The 21,572-nt window shown below is 38.7% G+C and overlaps 1 protein-coding gene across 28 annotated transcripts in view; it reads left to right on the top strand.

Moving 5' to 3' along the window:
• Positions 1-21,572, top strand: part of ZBTB20 (zinc finger and BTB domain containing 20) — a 757,238-nt gene that overhangs the window by 562,215 nt on the left and 173,451 nt on the right. For 4 of the 28 annotated variants that reach the window (XM_040621274.1, XM_040621273.1, XM_040621268.1 and 1 more), the window contains one exon: positions 8,353-8,407. The exons of the other annotated variants lie outside the window; for them this stretch is intronic. The gene's annotated coding sequence lies outside the window, so the exon portion shown is untranslated. The remainder of the gene's footprint in view (positions 1-8,352; positions 8,408-21,572) is intronic. 28 annotated transcript variants of the gene reach the window in all.

Here is a 21,572-nt window from a genome sequence, read left to right as displayed (position 1 = left end):
TAAATTATCTCAGAACTTGTGATTCTTTACTTTTAAAAATCATAAGGTCAGTTCTTTAATTAAGTGCTCAGTGCCCATGTAGTCAAATCACTTGTATCAGGATAATCTGCTAACCAAAAAAAAAAAAAAAAGATAAAGAAAAAAAATTATGAAGGGAGGGATTCAATCTATCTTCATAATAATTCACCTCAGAATGACTTCTTTTATGGTCTCATAAGATCCACTTTTCGAAGACTGCCTTTCAGTGCAAAAAAAATTGGAAATGATACTGGGTACAACAAAGAATTTGTCCTAAATTTACTCATGTCAGTTTCAGTCATGAGGCTTAGTTATTTTTTTTCTATTAAATAATAGGTCTCATTTATAAACATTCTCTTTTCCAAAACAAGGCGAATATATGGTCAGCCACTGGTATAGAAAATATAGACATAGCAACGCCTGGGTGGCTCAGTTAAGCGTCCGACTGTTGGTTTCTGCTCAGGTCATGATCTCGCTGTCATGGGATGGAGCCCCACGTGCGGCTCTGTACTCAGCATGGAGTCTGCTTAAGATTCTCTCTCCCTCCTGATCATTCTCATTCTCTCTCAAATAAATAAATAAATAAAATCTTTAGAGAAAAAAAGAGATATAGATACAGGTACAGATCTAGATAGGTATATACAGAGATATAAAATACTCAATTGGACCTACTTGTAGATATACATTAAGTGGTACAGAGTCCAGCTATGTGTGCCCCCCAGCCTTTTTGAGAGTCTTCTCCATGTGTTTCTACGGAGGCAGATTAGACAACTACTTTTTATACCTCTGAGATTATGGCAAGGTATTGCAAAGACCATTAGATAATGAAATACAGCTTAACATTTATAAACACCAGATCTGAGAGTGTTTGTTGATGGAAGTCTCAAGACCCAGCTGCATCTGGATATGTGAGTATTATGATGACAGTGCTCCTACAGACCTTGCTGTTAAAACGCTTCCCTGTGAAGTAATGTGGATATTGTCTTATCCACCCAATGTTTTGGCAAAGAGAAGAGGCTTATTGATAAACCAATACCACATTGAGTGCCGGAACTTTCTATTTCTCATGTAAGAATTGCCCTCCTGTGAGGCCCCAGTCAGATTTTTGGGCCTGCCATCTAGTGGCCACTGCAGTAACAAGGCAATCGGCACATTTTGGTCTTCACTTGTAGACTGGAGTTTAAATGTGGCTCACCTGCAGATAAATAGGGAGGCTCTCCAGCCATTAGGCAGAGTCCCCTCTTTTTTTGTCAGACATACTGCCATTTTAACAGAGCATCTTCAAGCAGAACATTTGTTATATTCACAGGAAAACAGATTTTTCACACAAAATTTTATACTTCCCACCTGAAATTTAAGAAAGAAGAGATCAAGAGAGAGAAAGAGAAGAGAGAGAAGGAGAGGGGAAGGAGGGGGAAGGAAGGGAAAGAGAGAGGGAGGGAAAGGGAGGGGAGGGAAGGGAAGGGAGGGAAGGGAGAGAGGGAGAAAAGAAGGGAGGGAGGGAGGAAGGAAGGAAGGGAGAGAGGAGAGGAAGGAAGGAAGGGAGAGAGGAGAGGAAGGAAGGAAGGGAGGGGAGGAAGGAAGGGAGGGAGGGAGGGTGGAAGGAAGGAAGAAGTCTTTTATTATTGAAAAGAACTGTGGAGTGCTGAAGGGAAGGGGAGGGGAGAGGGGAAGCTGGAGAGCAGGCACATTTTCTGTCAAGTAGTTCTACTTGTGAGACTAATTCTTACAAACTGTGCACCCAGCAGAGTAAACCTCTTATTTTGCTGCTTTTGCTCTGATCCCCCACATAGCTGTAATGTTCTACTTGTTTTTCCCTGTCCTATAAACCACATAGGCATTTGATATGATACATAATGTTGGCAAAGGAACAATTTACAAATGACTTAAGTAGGTAATTATTTATTAGAATATCGGTCTATAGAAGTCTATGTTACTGTAGCAAAACCTGGTAAGAGGTTAGTTTTGTCTCAGTGTTTCTATTATAATCCCTGTTTATTAGTTTTCCTTTTTCCAGGGACTTAGGAGTGGAATGTAAAAATGCACAGTGGGCTATTATTATTATTTATTATTTGTCAAAGAAACATGCATATACAGAGCAAAGGCCAGTTTGTGAACTATGCCAGACAGTCTCTAGCCCCAAAGACCTCACAATACAACTCTTAAGCAGGTCCTGAAAAATGCAAGACAGAATGAAAACAGATGGATGAATGATACTTATTCAATATCTTAAATATAGAACTCAGTGGTGCAGGTGCCTCTTCAGATGTTATTTGAAAGAAGAGACAGAATATCTTGGCATTGTGTCATTTATTCATAAATATTATAAATTTTATATTATTTGAGAAACTATTCTAAATATACAGGGTGGTTTGAAGGAAGGTGTGAAAGCTGATTCCTTCAAATGAGACAAAGGGCAATCGAGTGAAAAGCAGGGACCGAACATAGTTAGAAAAAGTGGAGGAGAACCAGACCAAGGATGGAGCCAAGGAAAAATAAACCCCAAGGGGATACATAAAGTTTGATGAAAAAGAATTGCAAGGGTTTTTTTTGTTTTGTTTAGTTTTTTTTTTAAGAAAGAATCAACCAAGAAGAAAGATGATCTTGGCAGCTCTGTCCTGAATATACTAAAATTGCCAAGAGGCTCCAGGAACAATAATGGCAAAGACAATGATTTAGTTAGGGAAACTGCAATGCAAGGGTGTAGAATTCTGTGTGATGGATGGAGGGCTGGGTCTTGAACACTGTATCTATGTAGCAGGAAGAACAGTCAGATTTAGCTAAATGCAGAAGTAAAAGGTGGAACAGAAGTCAAGTTTGTCAGACTGTTGAGGAAGACAGAAGTCAGTGAAACTATCCAGTGAAGCTATGGTATTTTTTTGAACATTCCTTATCTGTCCTACATTATGTTAGTTATTTGGGAGTGTACTATAGATGTAAGTCAGGACCCCTGAGCCAAAAATAAACCTATGTTCAAAGTGAAAAGATAAGATTGACACACCTTCAGCAATTAGAAAAGATAAGGCTGCTGATGTTACTAGGCATAGCAGAATTTTCTGGAAGAGAGAAATCAGCCGGCCTTAGAGTAATCATGGAAAAGCCATCCAGGAGATGAGACCCAAGCTGAGACTTGAAAAATCAGTGTATGTGGAACTGACATTAAAAACAGAGAGAAACATGATGAAATTGTCTGGGTGGATATCAACAGGGTGTTTGGGGGAGGGGGCTGTAATATACCCCTGCCGAGTGAGATGGATGGTTTGAGCAGGACAGTAAGGAGAAACAGGTAGGATGGTAAAGTCGGGCCAGTGTGTGAACCTGAGACAATGAGGATTCCTCAGAATGTGATGGGGCCACCGATAAATTCATTCTAGAAACATTTATCCAGAGTATATTGTGTTTCAAGCACAAAATAGAGAAGGCTCTTCCCCTTAGGGAGCTTACATTCTAATGAAGGAAAATAGAACCCCCTCCAGCAAAAAGTGAACAAATAAATGAACAAGATAATTTCAGAGAGTGATTAGTGCCATGAAAAACATTAAAGTGAGTGATAGAAAAGAGCATGACTGGCAAGAGTCGTGATGGCCCAAAATGGCGAGAAAAGAGTAAATATTTGAAAGTGAAAATTCTTAGGACCTGGATATAATTAAAAGAGAAATTACAAAGGGTGATTTACACAGGTGATTATAGCTATCCAGGTCGGGAAAATAGAAGTTTGCTAATGCCAGTCATATAAACTGGGAAGATAGAAAGTAAGGGAGGAAAAACTCCCTGCTCCCATAGTCCCTCCTTCTTACGGTGATCCACTAAGCCTTGGTTGCCACCTCCAGTTTCTTACAGATTTTAGCCACTGACTCGCTAGCACTCTTTTTGTTTTTCCCTCATCACAATTCCTGGTCATTTCTGTGTTAAAATATATAATCCTCCCAACACCTTGGGTCTCAATTCCTTGACTGTCTCATGATCTGTCCTCCACCCTAACATAACTATTCACTTCTATGGTTACACTTTTGACCTTGTCATTACAAATAATCACTTTTCCATAATCTCAATTTCAAGCATCCCACTCTTTAACCACCACGTTGTATTTTTGCAGTTCCCTTATTGCAACAACTCCAGAACCTACTGGGACCTCTCATTCATCAGTTCTACCCTTAGTCCCTCATATTCTCACTTCCTTATATAGTTTAGATTCCTTGGACAATGATTGTAATCTTTTTCTTTCACACACCCTTATCTTCCTTGACCATCTTTTGCCTCACTGACCTTTCCTGGCAGATCCCAACCATCATGATCATATGCAACTCCATGCCTGCTGTAGCCTACATGCCAGCTGACTGTGGATGGAGAAAAACACACAAGTAAACTGATGACTCATACTGTAAACTCCTGATCACTCCAAGAGGTTCTCAGTGCTGCCCTGCAATAATGTTGTGCTTCCCTGTCCATTCACTTCCCCATATATCCACAAGAGGATTTCATATGTTTCCCTCTCTCAAACTTCCAACATCTCCTTCCCTATTCTTACTCTCAACTTATGACCCTCCTTCCTACTTCACAGAGAAAATAGAAACAGTCAAAAAAGAATTTGCATGAGCACTGGCTCTCCAGCACACCTACCCTCCCATCTGCATGCATGCCCACACACTGCCTTCTCCCCTATAACTATGGATAAACCCTGTGTGTTCCTGTCTCAGCCCACCCCTCACTGTGCCTTCAGTCAGTCCCACCCCGTTCACACACTCGTACACAGTGCTCCTGCAGAATCTCCCGTCTTTCTCTTACTTTACCAATTTTTCCCTATCTTCCAAATACAAACATGTTGTAAATTCTCTTAATCCAAAAAAAACCCTTTTCTAACCCCACACTCCCTGCCAGCTACTAACCCATTTCTTTGATTCCCACTGTAGCCAAGGTTCTGAAGAAATGCCTGTACTCACTACAAACACTCTCTACTTCTACTTCCTAATTCTCTCTTGGTCCTTCTCTAATTAGCATCTGCACCCACCATTAAGATTCACCAGTAACTTCCAAGTTGCCAAATCCATTAACTAATTCAGTCTTCATCTTTCCCCATCTGCCAGCATTGTTTTCCATGGCTCCTTCTTCTTTCACCATTAAAACACTTTCTTTCCTTGGTTGGCTTTCAGTCCCCGCACATTCGCTTGATTTTTTTCCCCCACCTCCCAGACCATTCTTTCTCAGTCTCCTTTGCTAGTGTACTCTTATCTCTGTACCATGTAAACACCAGGAGGTCCTAGAGCTCAATTCTTGAACCTCCTCTCCTCTTTATCTCCATTCACTTCCTTCAGAGTCACACCCCAGCTTATGGTTCAAGCTTGCAACTCTGGTCCAGGCCTTTACCCTGAATCCCAGGTTCACAGGTTCCAGGTTCACATGTCTAGGTCTGCCTACTCAACATCTCCACTATGAGCCTAAAGGACATTGGGGACCCAGCATCCCCCAGTGGAATTCCTTATTGTATTCAGAGAATATGGTTTTCCCCACCTTAGTAAATAGCACCTCCATCCTCAGAGTTGCTCAAGTCAAAAGTTTATTTCTCTCCCAGCTTTTTATTTCAGTCACAAATTCAACTTATCAATGAATTTTGCAGTTCTACCTCCAAAATACATTCAGAATCTTACCACTTCTTATCCTCATCACCGCTACTATCCCGATTCAAGCTACTACCATCTCTTGCCTGGATTATTGGAGTAGCCTCCTAATTATCTTCCCTGCTTCTGACCTTGCCACTTACAGTTTATTCACAAAACAGTAGCCAGAGTGATTCTTTGTAATGTATGTAATGTAATATAAGTCATACTGTCTCACTCCTCTGCTCAGAACTCTCTAATAGTCCCCATCTACTCAAAGGAAAAGCCAAAGTCTTTATGGTGTTCCAAAAGGCCCTACATAGTGTTTCCCCTGTTAACTTCTGTGTCTTTCTTTAGCACTTGATCCCTCACTCACTCCTCTCAAGCTTCATTGACTTCTTTGGCTTCCATACCTACTGTATGTGATTTCACCTCAGGGCCTTTGCACTGGCTTTTTTCACTGCCCATAATGCTTTTCCCAGAAGATTTTTGTTTGCTCACCACCCTCAGGTCTTTGCTCAATTTTCATTTTTTTTTTTAAGATTTTGTTCATTTATTTGAGAGAGAGAGAGAGAGAGAGAGAGAGTATTAACGGGGGGGAGGGGTAGAAGGAAAAGCAGGCTCCCCGCTGAGTAGAGAGCCCTATGCTGGCTAGATCCCCAGGACCCATGACCTGAGCTGAAAGCAGACACTTAACCAACCGAGCCACCTCAATTTTCATTTCTAAGTAAGGCTTTCATAACTACCATATTTAAAATTATACTCTCCCCCCCACTTTGCTTCATTTCTCTTCACAGCACTTAACTCCCTTCAGATATATGTTTTATTTACATATTTACTTCCCCCTATGATGGAATATAAGTCTAATGATTGCAGGGTTTTGTTGTATCGTTTTCAGGGTTTTTGTCTGTTTTGTAATTTAAGAAATCCTCCTAGTGTCTAGAACATTCCTTAGTGTATAAAGGTCCTCAGTAAATATTTGCTGGATGAATGAAGAAAGAATGAGTGTTTCTTTCCCGGAGTTTGCAGGTGTTTTTGTTAAATGCAAAACTTAATATTGTGGCATGGGCCCCCTGATTCTCCATGGCAAAATTTTCAGATTCTTCAAAATTAATTTTGAAAGTAAGTGCACTTTGTGCAGGTTTATCCAGAATATTAGATAGGCCACTATTTCTGTTTAGCGCCCAAAGCAGCAACATCTAAAGTACTTATTATTTTTTTCATGTGGTAAATGTTTATCAGGGAATATGAGCATTCTAGACACAGGTAGTCACACGTGCAAAGGCTCAGAAACATAAGAGAATATAGTACAATGGACTGTTACAATATCACAAGTGACAGATAATGGAGGCCTGAGCTAATGTGGTGCAATGGGAACAAGAGACCTAGAAATGTGAGAAACATCAGTAAGTAAAAGGTCCCTAGAATGAAGAAACCTGTTTGATGGGGAAAACAAAATGCTGCCTATCTTTACCAGGCTATAAAGTGGAAAGTGATTGTGAAAGAAGTAGGTAAGAGTGGAACTTGAACTTACAAGACATGAGTTGTAAAAGTCCTTTTGTAGGATATAGACTTAGAATCCCTCATTGTTACAGTTACTACAAAAATATTCAGTTATGTTCATTGGTGACCTTGTTAGAATCATTCCAGAAGGTATTCCCAGAGTAGGCCCTAACTCTCATTCTTCCAACCCCCTGACTGACAGTTGAAATAGTTTGAGGTTCTAAATTTTCTACTTAGTGACCTCACCCTTCCTGAAAGTTTTTTTTTTCTTATTTTATACTGATATTACTAGACCCATAGAGTAATGTATATGTGTACAGAGAGGTACACACACAATAGTTTTAAACCCAATTAACTGTAAATATCGCTTTCTATGCACAAAATCCTCCCTCAGTTATTAAAAGAAATTACATTAGAATTACAAATCTGGTGATTATTTGAGGGGTGATGAAAAAGCAACAGATGGTTCCCAGGTATGGGGCTTGGGCAGATGGGTGAATGGTGATGCTATTTGCTCACATAAGGAACATAAGAAGAGAAACTTGGAAGGAGAAGATGATTCAGCTTTGGACATGTTGAGATATCCAACTGGAGTTGTCCGTAGGTCTTTTGATATAGAGGACTAGAGGTCAGGAGAGAACTAATGGCTCAAGATACAGATTTGAGAGATATTAACATATTGATGATAATTAAAACTGGGAATCATGGGTATCCAGTGGGCAGTGGACATAGTAGTGTGAAGTATGTGTAATAAAACATTGCCAGATGTGATCTGGACATGAAGGAACTTCTAATCACGTATCTGACATTTTCCTAGACTAATTTCCTCTTAAATGCACTCCCACGCCTCCCCTACACCAGCCCACATCCTATCCCCAACCTTCTTTTTATTTAAAAACATCTACATTTCAACACCTGAACCCTTTACTTTGCATCCATGCCTGATCTCTGTAACAACAGGATACCTCAAAGGTGAATGCAGAGAAAAAGAACATACATAAGATCACACCATTAGTGAACTCTAAGCTCTCATTATTTTAAGAAACTATGGAGTAAGCCTATTTGCCTCATGAACAATGTCCCCTAATTTATATATTCGCTGAGTTTTTGTCAGATTTTCTTTGACTGGCATGGATCATATTCATCTGTCATAATACAAACCATTGGGATATTTAAGAAGACCTCTGTTAACAAATGAGAGGGAGATAATCTTTACTTTTTTTCTTTCCACTTGCAGTGAAGGAAACAGAGGCATTCAGAACTGAAGTTACTCTCTGAGGGCCAGTGTCCCTGTAAGTCAGCCATCCTACGGAAATATAACTTCCAGTTTTATTGTGCTCCTAGATTACTTATTTTTTCCTTGCCTTGAATTATTTAAATATGTTTTCTGGCCATACCACTTTTGTCACCTCTATACCTTGGTAGGTTCATTTATTTACCTTTTTATTTTAGAATATTTTGTATCTGTTCTTTCCCCTCATACTTGAAATTTTCTTGACAGAGGCAGCCTTTGAATGGAAAGTGTATGTTGGTTTTAGAGTAGTAGTTGTAATCTCTGTTGTCCCGAATTTCTAGAATCTGTGATTGTCAGGGACTCCTCTTTTCTGTGCCTCTTTATTGGCACTCTCACTTTCTTTCTTGTGTCTTATCTTTATCCCTCCAAAAAAGCTTCTGTGAAATGTGTCTTCCCCACCAGTCTTAATGCTACACTGTTAGTGTATGCAGTCTCTATGGTAACTGGGACACATTCCACAATACCAAGATTACTGGAGCAACCATCATAGTGGGGAAATCGGCACATGCACTCCTTTGGCACTATGGAGGTTTCCCCATTGAAACTGGAATCAGATAGTACTATTTTAATATGCAGGGCAAGGAAGGGGGCAGAGGAAATGCTATGAACCCAGTCTTTCTACAGGCACGTTATTGGGTTTTGTTGGAATTTCTGAAGTTGATCTTATTTTTCATAAATACAGCTAGACTGGTGCATAGCTTCTGACCAGACATGGATAAACTGGTTGAGTTTGGGGAGGATGGTATTCCTTATTCTTAGAGATATGTGACTAGACTGTAAACAAGCTAATTTTACTGAAATTAGGATATATTCTTAGGTAAACTCAGGGAAATTTTACCAGTAAGCTATAAAAATTATTCACTATCATTGTAGAGGCAGACTTTTTCAGGTGATTTCCCCCAACAACTGCATATTGACCCAGTGGGAGCGAAAGGCAAAATGGCTGTCTCCCAATATCCCTTAGGGTGGAGGCAGTTCTGTTGGGAAGAAGGAAGGAGAACGAAGCAAGAAAGCTCTTTTGGTTTCTTCCTCTACGACTCAGCTTCCTCTCAAATATGTGCAGAATTGGACTCCCAGGTACAACCTAATAGAAACAAAGGCCTAAAGCAGCATTTTACAACCTTGGCCCTGTTGACATTTGGAGCCAGGTAAATCTTTGTGGGGCAGGACCGTCCTGTACATTGTAAGTTGTATAGCAGCATCTCTGACCTCTACCCACTAAACGCCAGTAGCAACTTCTTCAGTCTTGATGACCCAAATGTCTCTAGACGCTGCCAGATTTCCCCTGGTGGGGGCAAAAATTGCCCCAGGGTACAAACCTAAAACAAGATGTGAGAATTCCTTCAAAGGCCCCGAATATTCGTTCAGTGGATACTTAGCACATACTTGCTGAATCTTGACTACCTTCCAGGCGCTCTTTTGTGTATCAGGGATGCAATGATGAACAAAGAAAGCCCTGATCTCCTGGAGCTTACATTCTAGTGGATGCGAGCCACGTGCTCCTAACCAGCAGAACCCTTTGCCTCGACACAGCCTAACAGCAAATGCTTCAAGCCAACTGAGGGCCAGCAAAAGAAAAACCAAGTTCATATTTGAAGACTCTTTCTCAGTTTATGAACCTCAAAAACGGCACTGATTTAAAAATGAAACTTGGCAAGTGATTAGTTCATATGTTTTAGTTTATAATATGTTTTAATCATTTTGGGTGTTTTCAAAACAAATGGTGAGATTAGGGGTTTTTTTCCTTCTATTTTTGGCCTCTTTCCTCTGGAGAGTCCTTCTCTTGTGTTTAGTTTTGGTGTTCTTAGTATATTTGAAGAATGCTTTTAAGTGTTTGAAATGTGTGCACGTGGATGAAAGGAGATGAGGAAGAAGAAACATTAAGACTTCGTGATCCCTGATCAAACAAATACCCCTACCCCAGCCCCTAAGCAGTGTTCAGGCATCACTTCCTCAAGGAAGCCTTCTCACAAAACCCTCATGGCAAAGTCCTCCACCCCAGTTGTTCTCCTAACACTCTTCATGTATCTTTATCATAATCAAAATTAAGGAACGGACTGTGAAATTAGTTGTTCAGTTGTTTCCCTGTCGACTATAAGTTCAGTGTGGCTCAGCATGTTGCTTGTTCTACCCACAGTTCTACTGTCTTCAGCACAGGGGCTGGCACACAGCAAGAGCTTAAGAAATACGTGTTGACTGACTGAGAAACTCAGCTTTTGCGATGTCCTGCCCATACACTTATCCCATGCACTGCCTGTGGATTACCCTACCCCCACTATCAGACTTTATCGTGTTGATCATTAGCTTATAGACCCTAAAGTAACGTGTAAATTCCTACAATCACGCTTATATCAAAAAGTCTAAAGAACAGCTTAAATTCATTAATCTTAGGGATATTTCAGGCTTATTTAGAGATTGTAGGAATGTAAGGGAAAGAGCAGGGCATGGTATTTAGGAGTATTTTAAAGTATTACTGATGCCCTGCACATTGCTCAAGAATTACAGGGTTTATTTTTTTTATTGTTTTTTTAGAATTACAGGGTTTAGAGGATAAGTGTGTATAATTGCCCAGACAGAAATTAATGTGATTTATTTACTAGTTTTCTTGGTTGATATCTGTTTCTCTCACTAGATTTTAAGCTCCATGAAGGTGGAGGACTTGTCCTCTCAATAACTTTATTCTCTGTGCCCAGAATGGTATTTGACACATAATAAGTATTCAGTAAATATTTGTTGAAGGAATAAGTGTAAGCATTCATTAAATCAATCCTATGTTGATTGGTAGATTAATTGCTTATTACTGCATCAAAAATGCAGGAACACCATCAAGTCCTTATTCATTCATTCAACAAATATATTTTGATGCCATGCATCCTAACATCTAGAAGAGTGTCTAACACATAGTAGGCATTCAGTATTTGATAAGTGAATGAGGTAATGAATATTCACATATACTCAAAGATGGTTCATTTACTAAGTGTGTCCATTTACTAGGGCTGCTATGACAAAGTGCCATAAACTGGTGGCTTAAACAACAGAAAATTATGTCTCACAGTTCTAGAGCTAGACACCCAAGATCAAAGTATCCACAGGGTTGGTTCCTTCTGAGGGCTCTAAGAAGAATCTGCCCATGCCTCTCTCCTAACTTCTTGTGGTTTGCTGGCAATCTTGATATTTTTTGGCTTATAGAAGCAGCACCCTGATCTCTCCCTTCACCTTCACATAGTGTTCTCCCTATGTTCATGTTCAAGTCCAAATTTCCCTTTTTATAAGGACCCCACATATTTGATTAGGGGCCCACCCCACGCCAGTATTACCCGATCTTAACTTTATTAGTCACATATGCAATGACCTTATTCCCAAATATAATCATGTTCTGTGGTACTAGGACTAGAACTTCAATATATGAATTTGGGGAGGACACAATTCAACCCAGTAACACTAAAATAACAAATCTTCGGATAGTATTATTTTGATGATTAATTTCTATTTTGAAAACATCAGCTTATCAAAATAACATCTAGTTTCATGAGTCTGTATGGAAATTGGTATAATGATATTAATAGCATCTACTATATTACACAAAAACTTGTATGTTTATAATATAAAGAGGGAACATGAAGAAAGTCCAAGAGGCATGAATGTTCATAGCACATTTTGTTGAATAATGTGTGACCAACAATCAGTTTTATGGGGAAGACTGCTAAAGATTCTGAAGGAAACTGTATATGAATCAAAGGCATTTGGTCTTTATTTTACAGACATCAAGGAACCAGCACAGAATTCAAAACTTATTGAACTATGGAAGGGTATAAAAAGGGTGAATCATTTGTAAATTATTCATCAAGGAACCTGACTTTAAAAAGAAAGAAGTAAAATGATGAGGTTGAAGAATGGATCTTGGGAACTAGCAGTTCAGAGGTTTTTGGTGACCTTGGCAGTTTAATTAGAAACAGCTAGAGAAACCAGATTTTAATGCATTGATGAATAAATCTGGGGTTTATTTATTTATTTATTTATTTATTTATTTTTTAAAGATTTTATTTATTTATCTGACAGAGAGAGAGAGACAGCCAGCAAGAGAGGGAACACAAGCAGGGGGAGTGAGAGAGGAAGAAGCAGGCTCCCAGGGGAGCAGGGAGCCCGATGTGGGGCTTGATCCCAGGACCCTGGGATCACGCCCTGGGCCGAAGGCAGACGCTTAGTGACTGAGCCACCCAGGCGCCCCTAAATCTGGGTTTTAGGAAGCTTGAAGAAGGTACAAAGGAGGGAAAGATCAGGTCCACGGAAGACGGTTTGTTATTCATTAATTTGTTATGGTTGCTATTGTTTGTTTTAAATGAGGTCATGTTGGCAGGCACTAAAAAAAAAAAAAAAAAAAAAGTAAAGACAGAAGAAAGGAGTAATTGATATAATAAGACCCTGGAGCAGATCATCATCAGTACTAGAGAGAAAGGTCTCTGAGATGTGATGGGTGGGTCTGACAGAGGTGAAGGGAGGAGATGCTATTTGATGATCTCTGTTTCTCTGTGAAGAGAGAGACAGGTTAGTTGAGAATGAATAGTAGAAGGTAAGTTAGAAGGAGTTAGAGTGATAAATGGAAGATGGGGGATAAAAAAGGAAAATGACTGGGAACAATAAAAGAACTGTAAAGTAGTTCTGAAACACCAGCGAGAAACCAGGATTCTGGAGAGGCCCCACGCTGTACAGTTCGGGAAGTCCAGCATTGTTCAGCAGCCGGGGAGCTGAGGACAACACGCATGAGTGCGTTCATCTGGGCTCAAGAACTAGCTAGGTACACTTGAGAACCGTAGATGAGGGAATTAATGAAGCTAGTAGATGTCTTTAAAGTTTACAACCTTGGGGTCCTGGATGGTAGAGAAGAAGTTGGAGATTGATAGTCTGGGGGAAAAGAAGAGGGAGAAAGTGAAAGTCAGAAAGATTTTGGTAAGAAGGTAGAGTACTTTTTTCTGGAGCCATGTATATCCCAATAAGGAAGCCTGTCCCTACCACACATGTCTTTTGACACCGATCTGAAAGAAATCACAGAAAGTAGACTGAACACTTTGGAGGGCATAGACTAGACCCAGAAAAGGCCTGCAGGTTAGGATTTCATTCCTAACTCTGCCGAATAACTTAATTTCATGTAACTTAATGACTTTGCCATCCTTACTACCATTGTTGCAGTTTGCAGATCCTTAGGAAAAGGGTGTTACTTGTGTATATAAAAGTAGAATAAATGGGTCAATGGTGATAATTGACAAGAGGCAAATATGTTTAACTTTTTGCCTCAGATTCCAAAAGTGTACTGATATTTCCCTCAAAGCACACTTGTTTATTTCTCTCATTCTAAGATTCTCTGTTTATTCTGTTAGTAGGTCTCCAGAGCTGGCACTCACTCCTTTGGCACTCACTTCTCCCTTTTTGTGTCTCTTTTTCCTTGTTTCTTCCTGCCTTTACACATTGAATGTGGTGGTTTGTCTCAACAGCATTCTCCCCACCCAGTGACCAAATAAAGTATTCTCATAAGCTTTGGATTGTATTTTTTTTTTCCAAGAAGACAGGGCTAAAAAGTTGGTGCTTGGTTAGAGAATACTCTTAGGTACCTCCCAGATGACACTGTACAGCTAAACCCTCATGCCATATGCATTCAGATGACTTAGGTATCTCTCTATGGTATTCCAAAGGAGAGCCCTGTTCCTGTGGACTTAGTCTCTATATGTCAGACTGGCAAAGTAGCCAACCATGTTATTCACTGTGAGATACCATGCTCTAGTTATCCTCTACTTGCTTGAGTGACTGTCATGAACATAATACACTGGGTTTAGTAGTTTCCGAAACCCTGTGAGAATTTTTAAGCTCCTTCTCTTGATATTGTCTATCTATAAGTTCAAAAAATAACTTTGGGGGAATTTCAATAAATAACCCCAAAGAAGTTCCTTTTTTCCTTACAAATATAAATCCCTATAAAATTCCATTTTTTCCCCTACTCATGACTCTATTAAAGCTCTTTCCAGCACTGCTAAAAACCAGCTGGTCTAGAGATTAATATGACCAGACATACCATGAATTTTTTAAATCTCAAAAGTCCCAGCTTCTAGTTCTTGGTCAATCAAATATAGGTTATATTTGCTTGTATATATAATGTATATTGTCACAAGTCTTTTCTAAATTCTTTTTTGGTTTTACTGTCTCTAAAATTGTCCCTACGTGTTTCTCTGTTATAAAGAGGTAAAGGAAAGAACTTGAAGAATGGAGGGGAGAGAGTATGTAGTGATGGAAAGAGAAAGCACACTAGGGAAGAAGGAAAACCAATGAAGAGATGGAACACTATTGATTTCCCTTTTCCCTAATCCCCTAATAGTGCTTTTATGTTTGGTTTTGATATTCCTCTTGCCTGATGCCCCAAATGACCTCCTCCTAGCCATTTGTTCTGCAAAAATAATCTTTTCACTGCCAGCAAATATCTCCTACCTACCCAATAGGTCGAATCTCCTGCTCTAGCAGCTTAACATTCTTTCCAGCCCCTCCAGCCCCTTACCTGCTGACTTTGGGGACTTGGACCCATTGTCATTAGTTCCTCCCTCCCCCTATCCTGTCCTGGCATGGAGAGTGTTAATGGCTGATGTAAATCTGAAAAGAACTCGACAATAATTTGGTTTTACTTTATTAACATTCAAAATATAAACAGGTAAACTACAAGTTGAATTCATTAATTCTTCCTCTACTATTTAGAAAGATGAAAACTGCATTTTTAAAGAAGGGATTGATTGGTGTCATGTACGCATTTGTTCACTTCTGTTTATGCAAGATAATGAGTATTAACATGGAGGTAAAACAATGGTATGTATAATTCCATCAGCACTGTTTATAATAAAAAGGAAATATCTGAAAAGAAGAGGGGAGAGAACACTTGCTGCACTGTACATATATTAAATTCTTCCAATTTTGTTTAAAAGGCGTATGAGGAAGAAAAATTTTAATAAGTTGAGGAGGAGTTAGTGTTCTTTATATTATGTTCACTGACACTGACCTAAGATTGCTAAGTTTAGAAAAGACTAAAATATGATGGAGGGATGCCTCCTTATAAGGAGCATAGAGACCAGAGACATGTGCTCCATTAAATCCTCTCTGAGATTGAGATTACTTGAATAAGACTAGGATCCTCTTTTGGGTGCTGAAATGTCCTACCCTGGAGAGTCGTGAGTGCTGTGTCTGGCAGACCTGACTCGTAATTTGCCTGTAACTCAAGATATGCTTCCTAGGGGCTGAGGCCCCATTAATTGTTCCAAAAAAGAAAAAAAAATGTTTCAAATAAGTTTGTAAGGACCAATTTCTAACACTTAAATAGTTCTAGGCAGATTTTTATAATGTTTTCTCAGCTGTTTGAGAAAGAAAATGTACTTGGTGGTGGGGAAGGGGTTTCTTTCTTAAGTAGGAATTAGCAGAGTTGATAATATAGACAATAAAGAGGTCATTCATGAGGCCTTCGTGGATATCACAGAGCAATTGGAAAAAATGAATAAGGAACAAGAAGAGAGGTTGTTATGTTTATGATAAATTACCTAAGTGGGCTGATAACCTGTCAGTGATAATGGAGGCATAACTTTCTAAAACATACGTTAGAATGAAAGGTCCTTGAGAGCAGGTGTAGAGTCCAGTTAGCAGAGTGATTAATAATAGACTCTGAAAAAACATTTGTTAAATTAATGAATTAATACATGACTCCATCTGGGCAGTTCTTTGCGTAGTCTCTCTTATCCAACCAATTCTCAAGAAAAGTTCAAAAACTTTGTTAGGTTCTCCAGTGAGATAGTTGAATTTTAACAAGGGAATAAAGTCACTAATTTTTATTGATTTATTCATTTTAATCCCATTCACATTCCTGTTCTTGTTCACCCACCTAGGTAACCACATTCTATTGGTAGTTGGACCAATTTTGCATGAAAAGTAATGGGAAATGAATTCAGAAAGGTAGTGAGGGGTTGGGCTTCATAGGCCATGGTAAGGGCTTCAGAATCCCAAGCTATCAGTGAGGCTGGAAAAGTCTGATGGGAGTCTCTGAAATCACAACAACCCAATTGTAGGATTACCAGATGAAGCAGTTTCAGCCAAAGTCTGGAGCCACACATGTAAGAGCTTGATTTAGGCTACATGTCAAATATAAAATTTCTGACCACTGTAGATAAAATAAAACAAGCTGTGCCTCATTGGACCCCCTTCTTTGCCTACTGAATCAGTTTAACCCACCTAACACTCCCGGTTGACAGCCATACCTACGAAAAGCTTAGGGAGTGATAGGGAATGTGTTTTAGAACTTTCATAAGGTCTTTGGTTCCAAAGCACAGTTTTTAAGACACTTCAAACAAGAATTTTAAATATTAGATAGGTTTCCCCTTGTACTGACTGTCTGCTGTGCTAAGAACTATGGAATTCTTGGGCATTTACTAGTGTGTGCATAAATCACTTTGCAGAGGAAAGAGAGGTTGAAAGTTCACACAAGACGTGCATGCTCTATGACCAAGTCATATCAGAATGAGCCAATTTGGCACACGTGCTTTTGAGAATGTGAAAGAGCTGATAGTTTGCCTAAGATGGGTCGTTCAGGGGAGGTCATTTTCTTGTCCATTTATGTATAAATCTTTAAAATTCTGAAGCCATAGACTAGTATAAGTGAAGGAAATACCCCAGAATTTTTCTTATCATGTAGCAGAGATGACAGACTTAAAATCCGATGGCTCTTTCGATAGCTTCTAAAAGAACTGGGACTTGTCTGGCTCCATTTGTCTGCCCAAGAAGTATTTCCGAGATTTATCCATGAGGGTCTCTAGCAGAACCTTACATTTACTGTCTAAATTAATGATACTCCTATCTTTTGCCATGACAAAAACTCTACGCTATATACATTATGTTAAAGACTTTTTTTTATTTTAGCATGTGGACATATTCTGTAAAAGCGTTTTCAGTTTCATCACATTGACAAGCTGATTCCATTAAATCACCCACCACCATCATGTTCACTTTTTTCTTTTTTGAAAAGTTAGAAAACAGTGATCATATTGGAGTTTTCAAGGCATTCACTTAGGCAAAAATAAATCTGGAAAAACCTGAGCCTATTCCTTGAAGTGAAAAAAAAAAAAAAAAAGATGGTTGTATCATTCTTCTCATTGGCCCTTTTCTTGAAGCTGTCAAAGACAAAGAGGGAGGCTGGATCTTTTTTATCTTTTCTAGTAAAATGAGATGTTAAAAAAAATTGTGGCTGTAGATCAAACTTCTCTACCTCAGTATTTACTATATATTATTTGTTATTTAAAATAGAAACCTCAGTACATTGAATGAGTAACATGAAAGTGTTTAATTCAAGCATTTTTGAGCATTTCTGCACCCTCTGATAAAATGTTATTTGGTAGTACTTTTGGGTTACACTGCCGTTTTGAATTACAGCAGATATATCCTAGCTCTCCCATTACTGTGCTTTCCTCACTGAGAAGAAAAAAAAAAATCATCTGATCATGCTACTGCTGGGTCATTTAAAGCATTGAGTGGATGTGTGAAATGAGGGGAAAAAACCACTCAGTATGGGGTTAATTAGCTCTGTGGAGTTGTGGGTGGGTCACTTCCTCAGGACCAAATCATGCAGGAGGAACCATGCACGTGCAGACTTGTAAAATTAAAAGAAAGCTATGAACCCTCAGACTCTGGGGGCACAAATTGATTGCTTTTGGAGACACGAAAGAAACCCTTTTGCACAACGAGTATTTAAGGCTTCACTGGTCAAAAAAGAATGGACTTCCCTCAAAGTGTCTGGTGTAGGCCACTGTTGGGCACTGCAAATGAAGCTGCAGTTGAGAAAATCTTGGCAAATCTGTACTTTTTGCAATTGACCTCTGCTGGACTCTTTAAAATCATATTATCTTGCTCGCTTTCTTTGATATGCCTTATTTTCTGGGTCTCATCTTGGAAACAACATACTTTCTTCCTGAAAGTATGGGCGAATCCTTTCTGTTTTCCTGATTGTATTTCACAGACTGCCACAGGTTCCCTGGCTACTGAGATCAGCTCCACCATGGCCTAGAGGATCCCTACTAGCTTATTTACAGTCTTAAGTCCTTCCTGAAGTAGGAGGTGAAAGAGCAGGCAGGAAACATCCTCGGTGCCTAGATCGTTAATAGGTAAATCTGAGAATTTAGGTATTTATAAGGAAATTTCACAGGCAGGGTTTTCTAGGGAAGAGAGAGATTGTAAAAAAGACTCCTTGAGCCTATGCTAACCAAGGGCCGGAAGCCAGTGGAGATTACTGTGAGGAGATCACTGCTGAAGAATATGCTAGTGAAGTGTCAGTGCAAAACAGTCCTGTTTTCTTCTGCTTCTGCCTAAACCACTCTAACATCAGTAGGAACAACCATTCATGGAGTGTATGGACAGAAAAATCCCCAAATATGTATTATAACTTTTGAGAGAAAAATAAATATATGTGGTTCATGCACACGTATGTATATATCTTTACTTGCATTTAAAGTATAAGCAACATTTGCTTCTTGAGTTGGAGAAGCAGTAAAATTGAAAAATTTGAAAAGTCTAAAGCAGAATCCACCACGACCACCACCACCACCACCACCACATACAAACATAATTGCCATACTTCCTCCATGGCCTGTGGAAAAACCTGAATCTAGATCTTGTAAAGACAGTTAAGAAAATGCAGATTCCCTGGAGAGGAAGTATTGAATTAAATAAATAGATTTTTCAGATAACCGAGAGCAAGTTGGACTTCTGGAAGACAGCTGACTGAGAGTGTCCCCACAGAGGCAGTCCCAGTCACATTTATTTCTTTTTCTTCAACTGCCTGATATGATAGGCATGTAGAGGTGAAAATATGGATGTGGAAATAAGAAGAGATGGAGGGAGACAGGCCATGAGTAAATTCTATGAATTCTTTTTCTTTTATTGAGGTTTAATTGACATACATTATATTAGAATAATATATTGGTTTCAGGTATACAACATGGTGATTCAATGTTTGTATATTTATATACATTGCAAAATGATCACCACAAGTTTAGTTAACACCTGTCACCATGTGTAGTTACAAATTTTTTTTTGTTGTGATAAGAACTTTTAAGATTTACTCTCTTAGCAACTTCCAAATATTCAGTAGAGTATGATTAACTATAGTTACCATGCTATTCATTATATCCCTATCACTTATTTATTGTATAAATGGAACAGTGTACCTTTTGACTACCTGCACCCATTTTGCCCTCTGGCAACCACCAATCTGTTCTTTGTATTTATGAGCTTGATTTTTGTTTTGTTTTTGTTTTTTGTTTTTTGAATACTACATGTAAGTGAGATCATACGGTATTTGTCCTTTTCTTATTTGTTTTATTTCACTTAGCATAAAGCCCTCAAGGTTCATCTATGTTGTCACAAATGTCAATTTTTGAGATGACTGAATAATATTCCATTGTGAAAATATACCACATCTTCTTTATTCATTCATCCACTGATGGACACTCAGGTTGTTTTCATATCTTGGCTGTTGTAAAAAAATACTGCATTGAACTTGGGCATACATATATATTTTTGAGTTAGTATTTTCATTTTCTTCAGATAAATACCCAGAAGTAGAATTGCTGATCATATAGTAGTCCTATTTTTAATTTTTTGAGGAAACTTCATGCTAGTTTCCATAATGACTATTCTAATTTGCATTCCCACCAACAGTGCACAATGGTTCCCTTTTCCCCACATCTATGCCAACACTTATTTCTTATCATTTTGATAAATTACCATTCTAACAGATGTGAGGTGATATTTAATTGTGGTTTTGATTTGCATTTTCTTGATGATTAGTGACATTGAGCATCTTTTCTTTGTATCCTATTGGCCATCTGCATGTCTTCTTTAGAAAAAAATGTCTATTTGGGGAGCCTGGGTGGCTCAGTTGGTTAAGTGTCTGACTCTTGGTTTCAGCTCAGGTCATGATCTCAGAGTCATGAGATTGAGCCCCGTGTTGGGTCCTGCGCTCAGCATGAAGTCCCCTTGAGATTCTTTCAGTCCCCCTCCGCCCCTCCCCCTCACGCCTACACCTGTGCACACACACTCTCTCCTCCTCTCTCTCAAATAAATAATATCTTTTAAAAAAGAGAAAAAGATAAATGTCTGTTCAAATCCTCTGCCCATTTTTTAAATCAGATTTCTTTACTATTAAATTATATTAGTTCTTTATATATTTTGGATATCAACCCCTTATCAGATCGGATATATAATTGGCAAATATTTTCTGCCATTCAGTAAGTTGCCTTTTCATTTTCTTGATGGTTTTCTTTGCTGTGCAGAGTATTTTTAGTTTGACATAGTCCCACTTGTTTATTTTAGCTTCTGTTGCCTTTGCTTTTGGTATCAAATTCAAAACGTCATCGCCAAGACCAATGTCAAGGAGCTTACCACCTATGTTTTCTTCTAAATTCAAGTCTTTAGTCTATTTTGAATTAATTTTTGTATATGGTATAAGATAGTAGTCTAGCTTCATTCTGTTGTGTGTGGCTATCCAGTTTGCCCAACACCATCTATTGAAGTGACTGTCCTTTCCCCATTGCGTATTCTTGGCTCCTTTGTCATAAATTAATTGACCATATGTGGGTGAGTTTATTTCTGGGCTCTCTATTCTGTTCTGTTAATCTATTTGTCTCTTTTAATGCCAATACCATACTGTTTTGATTATTATAGCTTTGTAATAGAGTTTGAAATCAAGGACCTTGATGCCTCTGACTTTGTTCTTCTTTCTCCAGATTTCTTTGGTTGTTGGGAGTCTTCGTATTTCCATACAAATTTCAGAAGTCTTTCTTCTATTTCTGTGAAAAATTCCATTGCAGATTTTATGAGATTGCATTGAATCTGTAGATTGCTTTGGGTAGTATGGACATTTTAACGATATTAATTATTATAATCCACAAGCACAGAATATCTTACCATTATTTGTGTCTTCAATTTCTTTCATCAATATCTTATAGTTTTCAGTGTACAGGTCTTTCACTTTCTTGGTTAAATTTATTCCTGGGTGTTTTATTCTTTTTAATGCAACTATAAATGGGATTGTTTCCTTACTTTCTCTGATAGTTTGTTTTTAGTGTATAGAAATGCAACTGATTTCTGTGTAC

The sequence above is a fragment of the Ursus maritimus genome, unplaced genomic scaffold (assembly GCF_017311325.1).
Source record: "Ursus maritimus isolate PB19 unplaced genomic scaffold, ASM1731132v1 scaffold_4, whole genome shotgun sequence".
NCBI classification, from domain to species: domain Eukaryota; kingdom Metazoa; phylum Chordata; class Mammalia; order Carnivora; family Ursidae; genus Ursus; species Ursus maritimus.
Note: the sequence above shows the minus strand (reverse complement) of the source record. Positions and strands in the feature narration are given on the sequence as shown.